Raw genomic sequence first — 14954 nt, 5'->3', positions numbered from 1 at the left:
ATATTTTGAGTCAGCATTCATCAAAAGCATGTCAATCACCATAAGACTAATAACTGAAATATTGCTTAAGTCTGTTAAGTGGCTGAAAGCACTATACAGTACTGAATAGATAATGCCTACCATTTACTGCATCCACTACAGGAAGGAGAATATTCACAAAACTGTTAGGCAAAGTGTTTTAAAGTTGGAGCATGCTCACAAGCTTTGACAATAGCAAATAAACAAGATAAATGGAAGGTAAAAAAAAAAAAAATGCTTGTGTCCTTTTAAAAACAGCAGGAGAAAATATTTGTTGGGTCAGGGAATATGTAAGAAGGTTAGGAACTGTTGGGCTGACTGGATCCTTCCACTTACATATTCCAGGGATCCACTTCCTATATCTTGTTCTTGTCCTGGGATCATGGTTTGAAAAATCAAATGGTGGGCAATCTTAATGGGGCTGGGAAAGATCATAGCACATCTGTCTATAGATAAAAGCCCTTTAACTTATAGTGGCCAGAGCAGCCTGGATATATGTGGGAGATGTGATGTTTCCTTATTGTCGTCTTTTTTCTTTTTTGTCTGTCTTGTTCTGAATAAGGAAAGGGAATTATGGTGATCTGTTCCATTACTAGCATTATTGAATATGGATTTTTATAGGAAATATCCCTGGAGGAAATTCAAATTGCTGTCCAAGTTGTAACCATTTAACAAGGTAGCTATAAATAATGTGAATTCTTAGGCCTGACCTGTGTAATTTTAATTTTCTTTATATTCTGCATAAAAGGACTAATCAAGCAGCAATTGACTATGCTGAGTTATTGTAATGGACTATATTAATATAAAACAACCCTAAGTAAACATGTATAGGTATTTCATGCTGAAACCTCTCTAATTTCACACAGATGTGTTGCACAATACACAATGCAGTGCACATTAACAAATTCTACTTTTGCATAACTGACTTATGAACTGATAACCACAGCAGCTATAATCCAGATGTCATTCCAAACATTTTGCACAGTGCAGTTCCTAAGGATAGATAGTGGCCAACTCAATCCACAGGCAAAGAAAACATGCTGCAAAGAGTTCTGGATATTATCCAACTGTTATCACTCTGCTAAAGGAATGCTAATTTTCTCTATTAAAGCTTCCTTCTGCAGTCTCCTATCCCTCCAGATCTGCTCTGGAGGGTTGGGAAACTCTTCAGAATAGCAGGAAAGATGGGGCTAGGATAGGTGGGGATAATAAAGCCTATTATTGTGGAAACCTCTGCTAGATTGAAGTCCATTCAACAGAACGATAGTAATTGGATATAGCCTTCAGTCTCTAAGAGAGGTAAACTTTCTGAAAATCTTAAAATTATGGAAGATTTTTCCTGGGGGCAGAGGGCAGGAATTAGGGAGACAAAGAAATAGAACTATTTTCTTATTAAACCTTACTTTACTGTTTCATCAATAAAATGTATCATTTGCTCAGCATACTGTACATCTGTACTAGTTGGCATATTTTGCAGAACATTTTTTAAATTATTCATACACTTACATTCTGACTTTTCTCTGGGAACTTAAGGCAACATATGGGCTGGGGAGGGAGGGAACCTTGCTTTTATTCCCATAATAGACATCGTGTTAGGTGGGTTGGATTGAGAGAGAGAGCAGCTCACAGCCACCCACTAAGCTGCGTGACTGGTCCTGGATCTACACCACTACACTGCTCTGGCTCTTCCAATTCCACACAATTGGCTTACATTGCATAAGCCAATTGTATACATATACTCAGAAGAGCCATTGTGGTGGAACTTCTACAAAAGCAAGCATGTACCTGAATGCAGCCTCAAAGGTACAAAAATACAGTTTTGCATAAGCAAACTATAAATATAGTGCTGCCCAAAATTAGAGGACTGCGTGCTGCTGTTTCTAGGCTAAAACTAATACTTTAGTTTTTACAATCTCTGAAGTGGGAAGAAAAATTCAACAGAAATTTTGCAGTTTGCAATTCAGGCAGGGATTTCTTAGACAAACAGGTGATACATTCAGAGTATTAGGAAGAGATAGCATATTAAATATGAATTTTACAACTACTTTTAAATTATTAAACTCTTCAGAATTAAATTACTCTCTTATAGTACATAGCCTTACATAAAAGTCTTATTACACATTTTGAATTAGTAGAATGCTTTACAAAACTTTTCAGTCAATTTTAAGACGTATATTTTATAGGGGTTTTCCCCCTTGTGTCTTCATGTTTTTTCTTTTGGTTAAACTGAAAAGTATCCACTCTTCTGCATTTTTCTGTTTTTTTCCTCCTCTTCCCCAAGGATCCAGTTCATTTTTGTCCTAATCAGAAAGAAACTCTCCAAACCTCACAAAACGGAGCAGCCTTTCAATCTGTTCAGATCAAAGAAGCAAGAGTCAAGATGGTTGCCATCTCATGGTGCTGCTGATGGAGAAATGATTGAGGAACTATTTTGTGATATTTACTCTGCTGCCACTAGCGTTATGATTTTTTTTTTTTTTTACAGAGCATGTATTAATTTGAAGGCCCATTGAATAGCTCTTTTAAGGAGGGCTGGAAAACATAGATATGATATAGCTTCCAGCCATACACAATGGTGGTGGAGAGTCAGTGGTTTGTGTCAAAAAGCTTTGGGGACTGGAAGACCAAGAATAAATATGGGCATGGCAGCTTTCATTTTGACTGATATTTATCAAGGGAAAATTCCCGACAGTTGTTTTCTGTCCACATCTAGGTGTGCCTTCCATACAACACAAAATATTTGTGTATTGGGGTTTTTTTGGTTTTTTGTTTTGGTAGACTGACAGAATTTCAAAGCATGTTGTTTTGACTGAATACAGTATGAGTCCATTGCATTGGGATCACTGGACAAGTGCCTGGAAAACTGTGACTTGTTTGGAAGAGATGGTGTGACATGCGGACAGGGAGACACCTGGGTTTAACTGGGTTTAACTTCTAACTTACCAGGAAGAATCATAGTAGTGTTGTCTCAAGAATAGCCTATAACTAATCACACAAAAGACTGCTTCAGATAGACTATGTCTGTTATGACATGGGTTAAGGCTGCTGTTTCCAGTAATAGCCAATGACATCAAATTTGGGGAGCTTGTATTATACTAAGAAATGAAAGCATGGCTTATTGTAAGAGAACTGAATTCAGCAGGAACTTTTGCTAGAAGATATATTCCTGAACATAAACAGAGTGCTGAAAGCAGTATTAAGTAACAATATATATATATATATATATATATATATATATATATATATATATATATCTCAGCCCACTGAATTGTAGCAACTGTTCATACTGATTTAACTAACAATGGGGCAGATGAGAAAGAAACTCAGTGACAGCTTGTGAAGATCCTTCCACTCAGCTGCCTCTTGCCATTTATCATAGTGGCGAATTAGGCTCATAAATTCAAAAAGATGATACAATCTACAACGTATCATTATCATTATATTTAGCAACTGCCTTGGAACCAGGGTCAACAGTCTGATCTCTCTTTTATACTTTAATTTCCACCTTCCAATATCCTCCATGTAGCACACTGATGGTTGACTTGCTGTTGCTGGTCTTCAGTTTTGCCAGTAGATGGTGACTATTGACTGTTGACTGAGCAACATTGGAAGAAAAGAATGAGTTTCATTTCCAGCCTTACCTTCTGCCCAGCAGACTTGCTTCTTTTTTTGGTATTTATTGCACTGCAGAGTGAGAAAGAAAGCAGGGTCACTAAATCCTGTGGGACAAGCCACACAAAACCTGAATATCTAATGTTAGGTTACCAGAAGAAGACATAGCAACATACTACGAAATCTATGTTAAAAATTGCCTGAGGAATATCATCTGTCACTAGCAAATAATTTTCAAAAGATTATGTGGAACTATACCTTTTCACTTAAAGTCTATTGGACAATTTAAATTTCTAATAACTAAAAGATTAAAAAACACTTCCTGCACAGAGTGATCAAAAGAGTAACATGCAACCTTTACCAGAGCCAAGGATTCATTGAAAAAAATCTCAGTTGACACGCCTGTCTGAGTATTATGTACCACGTTCATGCATACTTTCTGCCCTGCCATTGGAATGCCTATCAGATGAACCCCCAAAAGAATGGGCTATTCCACTGTAACTAAACTTTGTTTCCCAGTCATCTCAATGTACTCTGAAATACCTTTTTCAATGGCCACTACCAGCATTTCTGCTTGTGAAGGAGAGAATTCCAGAATTTGGGAGTGAAAAATTGCCCCAATATATATGATGATGATCAGATGTAGACTGATCAATCCATTCATATTAAAAACATGCAGGCAAAAATCATGTGTCTCTGAGTCCATTTACTCTTGGAATATCTGTAACTACTTGTTTATCTGGGTATCAAATCAAGTGTCTTTACCAAGCTAGAGTACCAAGTGTCTTTACCAAGAAAAGTTCCCACTTTTTTTCTTAAAAAATTCTAGATAACCACACGAATCCTGATATTCATGCATATCTAAATATAGCAAAAATAAAAAGTAGTAGCATTTTTGTATGTATCTTAGTGGCCCAAGATCCTCCTGGGCCACCATCTAGATTATCTCTCTCATCTCAGAGTCATTGATAATCTGTATGAGCTTCGTACCTTGAGTTTACTTCTTCCTCTACATTGGAAAATGGAAACAATAACCCAATGTTCTTCTTTTCCACCATAAGTACAAAATGTTTAATTATTCTTGACTATTTCTGTTACTCCTGAATGTGACTTGAACAAATATAACATCTGAAAGTTTTATTGTTTTGCTTAAATATGTAAATACTTATTTGTATTGCATATTTGACTCTCATTTCATATTAAATCAGAAAATGAAAATAACTTTCCAATTACCTTTTGTGTTTGTGGGTGTGTGCCTTCAAGTCAGTTTTTGACTCTTGGTGAATGCCTGGACTACTCCCTGCAGTTTTCTTGGCAAGGTTTTTTGGAAGTGGTTTGCCATTGCCTGCTTCCTAGGGCTGAGAGGGTGTGACTGGCCCAAGGTCACAGGCTGGCTACATGACAAAAGCACGAGTAGAACTTCTGGTCTCCCAGTTTCTAACCTGGTGCCTTAAACGCTGCATCAAACTCTTTACTACTGCCCTTTTAAATAGTATGGCTTTCACTCAGTTCACTTCTTGCATATTCCTTTACAGTAAATATAGGAAAATCCTGCTTAAAGAATAAGAACATTTTAATAGGTCCTCTGGAACTCAAGGTCCTTTCCACGAACTTTAAAAATGTTCATATCTTTTAAGGTATTTTAGTAGAACTGTACAAGACCTACCATTCACTTTGTGTCCAGATTGTTAGCTCTGACAGTAGTCAGATCTGTTTTGCATTAGATCATTCCTAATTCTGGATTGTGACAGTAAAAATGAGCTGTATCCTCTCATTAGGTAGCTTGGGAAAAACCAAACACTAATGGTACCTATAAATGTTCAGTTTTTATCATAATATAATAAAATGTTCAGGGAAATTAGGTCATTATGAGGTGGTAAAAGCTGCAAAATTTCATAGAAATCACTGCATCATTTTCCAGTTAAGCTCCTTTAAAATCTGGTTTATTAACGACAGCATTTTGAAAGCTCTAGGTAATCCTCTGTCAGAAGATTTTGAGCTCTGTCTCTTCCCCCCATCTTTGAGCTCTCCAGTGAGAGACAGAAATCTGAAACAATTGTGTGCACACACACATACAAACACCACACATAAACACCTATCAGTAGGCCAAAATAAGATAGAAAGAAAACAACACATAATACATTACTTATAATCAGCTACAACTAAAAATAGAATTTTACACTAAGTAAGGAATTATCTGCAGGAGGGATAAATGAATGAGAGATGACTAAGTAAAAGATGATAGTACAACTGACAAATTGTGTTTAAACAGAACCACATATTGAAATGTGCTATATTGTGAAAAGGGAGAAAGGAAAAAATGGAAAGTTGGATAAACAAATTTAGTTGAAGAGAGGTCAAGACTAAATCAGTTGGTCACTCAAAAGAGAGCCCAGTCACATTACAGAATCACTCAGAAAAGAACCTGGGCAACAATGAAGTGTGTTTACTGTGATACAAATATATACATCTTTTCCTTTTTCCCTTGTTCAAGACTCATCACAAGCCCAAAATACTGAAATTGGGGCAACTGATTACAAGGGACACAGGATTTGGAGACTGACTGTGGATTCTCAGTTTTTCATTTTCATTCTACCTTTTTCTGGTATGCTGTACATAGCATGCTGAATTTCTGAACTGAATATCAGAGGGTTCCATAAAAGATTCTAAATCAGAGGCAGGACGAGTTCGAGATAAGTATTTATTTTACATTGCATTAAAAACTATCCTGATTTTTTCCCAGTCTGCTCTGGATTCAAGCTGGAACATAGCCCTAGATTTTATAGTAAAGCAATTCTTTGACTACTAATTCCAGCTGGTTTGATATTATTTGTGGCCTTTACTCTTGGCTGTCATTTCTTTTTGATATGCTTTGAGTTATATGTTTTAATGGTAATTTCTATTGTAGTCTATGTTTTAACTTTTTTTACCACCCTAAAATCACTGTGGCAAGAGGGTTGACTATATAAATAAACAAACAGCTCCTGTATAAATTTTGCTGTTTAATTTGCAAAAATTGCCACTCTGTTTTGAAGAATTATTGATTAGTAATATGTGATCAAATCAATTTGCAGTTTTCGTTAATTAAGATAAAGCATTTGAAGATCTGAGACTGGAACCAGATCTTCTTATTGGGATCTAAGTAGACAGCATAAAGCTTCAAAGGGGTACTTCAGCTGACATTGTTTTGAGCAAAACACCCTTTCAAAATTTCTTCTAAAACTGAAGCAAAGTGATTGGATTTTTTTACTTCACCTGATCTTTCAGTGGATGCTCCTCGTATCTTAAGTACTATGAAAGGAAGTGGTGTGTATTGATAGAATTCAGTATATTAAACTCCACTTTAGCTACATAAATACATTTTCATACATCAATTAAACTATAATTAAATATTTCCTAATTAGATTTTTGTGGAAAGCCATTCGCCCAACTATACTTCTAAATTTATGAATTAGCTGCACTTTTTATATTTAACAGATGATGATTTCAAGACAAAATGAATTCATAACAGAACATCTGATGCTCTTCAATCAATGAATCAATCTAGTACTGTAAATGGTGCTTAAAACACCCAAGTATGTCATTTTCTTCCTAAATTTTAGTTTTCATCTCCCACCCCCGCCCCCCAGTTAAACTTTTTTTTTTTCCTGGTAATATGTTACTTCTCCAAGAATACACAATTCTATGTGGACTATCACCAAGGTTTTGAAGCTGCTGCTTTGAAATGACTGGAAATCATAAATACAACCTAACAGAAATGTGCATGAAAACAGAAAATCAGTTTTGTTCAAACCCCAGCAGATCATCTTATTCCAGAGGCTTAGACAAACTGCTTTGAATCAACAAAGGTTTAACAAAACCCAGAATAGTTAGTTGTTCTGGAGTCTGACCAAAACAAAATCAAGAGCGATCCTGGCATACTTTAAATAGTGAATAGGACAAAGATTGCTCCATCTCTCTCCTCATCCCCCACATGGCCTATGCACCAGTCCATCCATCCCCCATCGTTCCAGCATTTTCCCTTCCCTCTGGCCCCTGTCTCCATCAGCTACTGGCATTGTTGTTGATGTCCACATAGACTATCACCAAGGGAACCCCTCAGCCATGACTTCTTCCAGCCACGTCTGCAACCAGTGCTCCTCAGAGTAATTGTCCCTTGGTATGTATTTGGAACAAAACAGCCATGATTCATTCTGGATACAGACCAAAATATTTGAAACATATCTGTTTCAGTTCAAGCATGGAGCACCCAAAACTACCTGTTCTGTGCACAGAATGGCTTCAGCATGGATTGTTGGGTGCTTCCCAATAATATGCAGATTTAAGTCATCTCTATTATTGCAGAAAAGAATTACAAGAACAAATGGACTTTAAACGAAAAGCCCTAACAAACAAACTGACCGGCAGAGTCAGTGTCAGCCCCATTAGATGACCAGACCAGGAAATCAACTCCACAAAAAGGCTAAAGCTACTTTATAGAGACTGGCTGTAATAACAAAATTACAAAATCTCCTCCTCCCTCTTATGGTTCCATTAATTAGGGAGGCATCTGCTTGAGCTGCTTCTGAATGTTATCCGGCTGTTCTGGACATAAAAAATGCTCCTGTCCCTTTTGCCTAGGCAACAGAGCCTGTGCATCTCCATGAAGGTCATCTTCCTTTATCTCTCCAGTCAGCAAAGGTACACAAGGGGCATTTGCACTCATTTATTAAATATTATTTCTGTCTCAGTTGATGCTTTCTTAAAACTGTGTATGTGTTAAGTCCTTTATCATAATCTTTGGAAAGGAGCCAAGTTAAACAGTTTAGAGATAAGAAATAGAGAGATGAAAAGCCTATTAACATTAGGAGTGTGACTAATTAACTGAACTGCTAATGTTATCTGTGCAAGTTATTTTCATGTATCGAAAGGGTTGTTTCCAATCTTGAAAAAACAGAACCAAAGCACAGCATTATCTTCATCTCCTGATCTATTTAAATGTATGCAAATTTCAAAGTGCTTTTAAAGGGAAATTGAAATGGCTAGAAAATGTCCATCAGAAAAGAGGCAATTGCCTCCATGGACATGTGAGTGTGTACATTAGGAAACCCAGGTTAAAGAAGAGTGTAGTCCTTAAAATGGATACATGGAGAACTGGGCATTTTGGAAAAAAGGGGAACTGAGCGAAGAGTCCATTGCTAAGGGTCCATAGCAAAGTCCCATTAGGGTCAAAAGGGGTTTGGCTGGGGGGAGCTGGTGCTGGTACAAGGTAACAAAAGTCATGTCCCCATGAAATCCACTCTCTTGATCTCTTATTGTTCTCCACTGGTGATTTTCCACCTGTGGGCCAAATCCCTCTCCTGTTCTTCTCAAACATTGTATCTGAACTTCATTACTGAGGTCTTTATCATAATTTCTCTCTGAAGATTCAGGAGAGATATACTTCCTCTTCCCTGTCTCTTTTAGTTTCCCCTCTATTCAAGTAGAGAATTTCACCTTAAGTAGAAATTTAGCTCTATATTCTACATCTCTAAGGGCTCCTTCCCACTTGCCCCTAGCCACAACAGGAACATGCTCCAGTAACCCTTTTTTCCTGACATGTCCTCATAACATCACCTTTCTCTCATCCCCAGCCCATAAATGAAACAGCTTAAAGTTGTCTGGAGCTGTTCCAGTTTTAAAGAAGGGGTTTTCTTCTTTTCTTGATTCAATTTTTGTCACTGGTCTAATCTGGCACCTTTCACTGACTATTTGGTTGTGGTTAGAAGTTGGAAACTGCCCAGCTCCTTTTGGCCATTTTAGGCTGCCTTAGGTTCAACCTCTGCACTTTGGTTGCTGGGCACAGCCCCCCTGCACCTCCCCCCAGCCATTTTGGTTTGGAGTACAGGAAACCACCAGTCCTCTGCTGCACAGTAGGTGAATTTAAGCAAGGGACAAGAATGAGATTCCACCAGCTACAGTATATGTTGCTAATATGTTAACCTATGATTTACAGGTTTCCCACTACTTTGGCTGACAAGGGGGGTGGGTGGGTTGTGTAGTTATATTTTTAACTTATTTTTATTATCTCTGTGGACTTGTGCAAGGACACTACAGTCATTAAAACTGTTGTCCTCACTAGGCAATACTTCTGGATCTCATGCAGCTGCAGTTTTTGCAGCTGTTCATGCAATGCACCACACCTATTTGTGTCCCATTCAGGGATGTGCCATTTTGTCCACTCCATTGGGGGTTTGGAGGCATCAGGTGCCTCTGTGATGGTGATTTTTATTACATGCAGGCCAATCACAGTTGTGCAAAGCTGGAAGTTTGCTTTAGTGTGTGGGTTCTGGGGGGCTGTCCAGCAGCTTTTTCCAGGTTCTGCCAGCCATGAGGCCAGAACTTGATCCCTTGGACACTCCCTGCCAGCTTCCCCTTGCAGTATTAATTGGGGACGGAGTAATGGTTTGATGATTGCCCCCTCCCAATTCAACCTGTGCCGCCCCCTGGACATTTTACAGGCTAGCTGGGCTGTTTTTGAACATGGATTTAGCACTTTTCCAGAAGCTCAGGCTCAGAAACAGGCTGACTGGTAAGTGGCACAATGGGGGGGGGGGGATGTACTGATCAGGAACATCAGGAGAGCTACCTCCCTTTACAGCCAGTAGCAATTACTTGTCTACTGAGCAGCCAGACAGAGGGTTAAACCTCCTGTTCTAAGCATCTGCCTAACTTGCCCCACTCCACATTAGAGAGAATGACTGGTGGTTGTTTTCCTGCAGGCAGATGATGCTTGGTGGGAAGGGAAAAGAAGCCTGGGGAATCCACCAATCCCTTTGCTGAGCCCAGCCTACATAAAGAAGGGAAGAATAGCAATATTTATTGGTCTTGCTGCCCTGGCAGCAAAGGGATTGACACATTTTACATTGGCCTACTTTCTGCTGGCTTGTGAAGTGGTGGATAGCTTTAACTCAACCATAGGAAGAGGCCTCAATCTCTACGCTTTCTGAATGCCAAACTTTGGAACCTGTTTTCATACTTAAATGTTATTACTTTCTGAGTAAATGTAAATGTCTCTCTTTCTGAGATACCTAATTATTTGATTGCCAACTGAATGACAGTTGAATAATGACCCAGATCACCTCAGGAAGTGGTGAGCTCTCCTCAGCTGGAAGTGTTTCAGCCACAGCTGAATGGCCAGGCATTGGGAATGGTATAGTAATGGATACCCACACTGGGCAGAGACCAAATGATTTCTAAAGTGTCTTCCAGATCTTATATTTGATAAGTCTATGAAGCTTGCTCCTCTCTCCTGGCATTGTATGGCCATATTTCAATCAATTATAAAATATTATCTCGGTACCTTTTGATATTTTTCTTCTTGCTTACACATGTACCTAGCCTTTGTCACAAATATCCCTTAAGACTAGATTTCTCCACACATAGTAGCAGGGGATCTAGTCAGCACAAAAATACTTCTATTTATTAGATTTATATCCCACCTCTATTTTGTGCAATTCAAGGAAGCCCCTCCTCCTATTTTCCCCACTGCAACAACCTTATGAGGTAGGTTGGGGTGAGAGAGAGTATGACTAACCCAAAGTCACTGGGCCACTTTCCATGCCTAAGGGAGGACAAGGACTCATAGTTTGTAGTCCAGCACCGCTACACCAAATGTATTATCCTAAAAGCGCGTGCTATTATCTTGATCTTGTGGGGGGAAAACTTTCACTTGAACTCTGTACCTGTCCTAGAGTTACCTTTAATTGCCTGTGAACCTTTGGCTGTTTTATAGCCCTTAAGCTGGTTCTTTAAAGTGGATGAAAAAACATGTAGGTAGAAATTGAATCCGGGTCTCTTTCCAATTATCAGTTGCAAAAGAACTCTGTCAAAACCTATAGCACTGACCCCCTCTTTTAGGGGGAGATTGTTTCAGAACTTGATCCTACAACCAGTGGTTGTGTGCTGGCTCCACTTTATAATAATACAAAATACAATACAATACAATACAATACAATACAATACAATACCTAATACAATACCATATACAATACCATATACAACATATATAAATAATGCTGTGAGAAATATTTTGAATTCAGAATATTTTAAGATCAAAATGCTCCATTTCCAAGTTCAAATTTTAATTTGAAATAGATTGTTCCAACAATTCCAAAAGACTTTTGAGGTCCAAACAGTTTGTATTTCAAGTTCAGAACAATGCTGTGGTCTGGAAATAAAGTTCTCCTAGCCTTAAAAGACTTCTGGAGTAGTCAAAACAACCTATTTCAAACTAGAAATAATTGGTTTGAACTAAAAATGCAGCACTCTGAATTTTTTTCAAATACAAAACCTTTTGCACATCCTTAACAAAGGTGCTCCAGACGTTACCTAATTTGCAGAGTTGCTGGCATTTGAATTAGAGACAAGGTTATGAATTTCCTAATAATGGAAATTATTGGGAAATACTTTATTAGTTTTTACTTAAAAAATCAGCAAAAGTAAGGTATGTCAGCTTATCTGATATCTAACTTCCATTACAGACATTAAATTAAAAGCAGCTTGCTTCTTGATATTTCATTTGTTGAGTCATAACTTTGACTTTTTTTCTTTAAACTTAAAGTCTCTGGCAGGGAGTTGGATAGCTAAAACTACCAATGGCTTCTGCTCAAAGGCATGGGTTGGAACTTAACCTCACTTTTTGATGTAGAGTCACTGTCTACGTGATTACAACTTATTATATTTTAATTTCTACATAATATTAAAATAGTAGTTCATATATTTCCTGGCCCATCCTTACGATTCTGCACTAGGTTGACTCTGCTTCCAACACTCTGGTATTGAAGTTACAAAGGGTGTTCACATGTGAGTATCTACTCATGGACAGACACACTATGCATTTGGAATCCTGTTTCATGTGAGCAGCTGCTTACAATATATGGAGGTCTGCTTGGTAGACTTTAATGCACATTGTAAAACAGTTGGGATAAACACACACATGCTTGTGCCTCGGGAGAAGGACAGAGCTGCAATTCCTTTCCATGTCACCTCGTGGGACTTCTCCATGTACATAATGTATGAAGAAGGCTTATCTGAAATCTGTCAATTGAGATATAAAGCCAATTTTGTCAGCTTACCTAGTTAATTCATAGAACCAGCAACAAGGAAAGGTGCTGATAGATCTTGAACTGAAATGATTTCTGTCCTTTCTTTTTTCTCCTTTTTTTTCTCCTATGTTTGTCAATTCCAGATGTGTTTCCCTTTTCTGATTAGCCCTGAATAAATTTGTGGCAGAGCTGTCACTAATAGTCAATAGAATATTATTGAGTTGATCCAAAAAGAAAGCAAGTGAACAGGTTCACCTTTGATCTAAAATGAACTTATTCTGTTTATAAGTGCACTGTTATAAATCACATCGTTTGTGGTTTCCCCTAAAGAAGGAATGTAATTGCTTTTTCCCCCCATAATGTGACTACTCTACTATTCCCAAGTAGCTCTGACATGTCAGATCTCAGCTGCTCCAAGGTTTTTGTTTGTGTGAATACAATACTAGCCATGATTGCCTGTGGAACAGCAGTTCTCGATGCATATATGCAATTCATGCCTTCAGAGTGCTCTTGAAAAGGAGTTCCATAATACAAAGCAATCTCTCTGCAGCTTTTTCCAAAGTAGGCTGAGATTACTGCTGATCATGATTAGCTCCCTTTGTGCCATGTTGAAATCAACACAATCTGCTCCATTAACTCTGTAAGAACTCTGACGGAGTCTCCTTTTCAGCTGGAGGAACAAAATAAAACAACTGACATCCAAATAACAAAAGGTTATTCATGGAGCTATGCTGATGTTGAGCAGTAAAACATGGGCACACAAGTTCATTTATGAGTACTGTATGATAGTTTTTAATGGAAACTTTTAAAGAAACGGGAGAAGAAAAAAGTAAGAGAAAAACTCAAAGGGAGCACTCATTGTTGCTGTAAGAAGGAAGCTCTGCTTGGTGTTCCTGTAGCCCCCAGTTGTCCCTGTCCTAGTTCATAAAATTATTGGGCTTCTAGAGTCTAATGGAGCTGGTTGGCCTTTTAAACCTAACAAACAAACAAGCAAACTTTCCTTTGGTGAACTGTGCAAGAACACATGGATTCTTCCCTTGCCTCATGTGTGTCTCATAAAGTATAAGATAACTTTAAACTTGTAAGTATGTGCTTATTAGACTAGTTAGTATATGGTACACAATCATTTCTTTTGTGGGAAAAAGATCTAATGTAATATACCTTTGCATGTCCTTGTCTCCCCCGCTACAGTATCGGAGATTATCAGCCGAGGTCACCCTCAAGCATATGATCCACATGAATAGATGCTACCATGCCAGCTACAAGAGTATTTAGAATGCCTCTAGCTTAGGGATGGTGTTCTACATATTCATCTTTGGTAAATCTAAACATTATTCCATATATTTAATTAATTAATATAAAATCCTTCCTCTACAAGTAGTGCTTAAGGTACTATTATACTTTTAACAATAACATTTAAGAAAAATTTAAATTAAATTATAAAACAAAACCACATGAATAGAATTAAATAATAAACCACACCAACAGTTAAAGTTTACCACTGTGAACAAGTGAGCTTAAAAATAAAAAGGTTGCTGGGATGAAAATGTCTTGGCTTGCTAATTGTCAGGCCCAGCCCAAGAACAATGGTGAAACAGTCCACTTGAGTAAAGTTTATCTGTTTACATCTTATAGACAGATCTTGCCAGACTAAATCTATACCACTGCAACTAGTGGATATACCCTGGGAGATTCTAGGGAGTGGCTATCCTGAACCTCTTTTGCTTCCCATACTTCCCCCGCAGGCTGTATTGTCTTTTGTCTCCTTTCTCCTCCTGGAATGCATCCCCTCCTTCCTGATAGCCTTGATCTCTGTTGCTATCCCCCACCTCACCCTCCTCTTCATAGATACATTCCATCACATTAATAGAAAAACTTGATAGACAAAAACTGACTGGAAGTACTTCCAAATGCTCATGAAATACCTCTTTAAATATTTTGTAGATCTCTACAATTCAGTGCTACTGAAGTTGCAGTAAGAGGGTCACCTGGCAGCACAAAGATAGATAGATGGTAGATAAATATAGAGATATCTAGATGATAGCTAACTAGATGATAGCTAGCTAGCTAGCTAGTTACCTAGATAGACAGATAGATGATAGATGGCATCTATGGATATAGATGATAGATGGAATCTGTACATAGGATCATCATCTTCAACAACTAACAGGATCCCTAGAAGCAGAGTTGACTGCAAAGATAAAAGTGACCATGTGAATACTAAAGGGATCCTCTCACCCCTTTAGCATGAAACACTTT

Source organism: Python bivittatus, unplaced genomic scaffold (assembly GCF_059951505.1).
Source record: "Python bivittatus isolate LINGU-HERP-01145 unplaced genomic scaffold, Pbiv_v1 ctg000850_np1212, whole genome shotgun sequence".
NCBI classification, from domain to species: domain Eukaryota; kingdom Metazoa; phylum Chordata; class Lepidosauria; order Squamata; family Pythonidae; genus Python; species Python bivittatus.
This window is presented reverse-complemented; position numbering follows the sequence as displayed.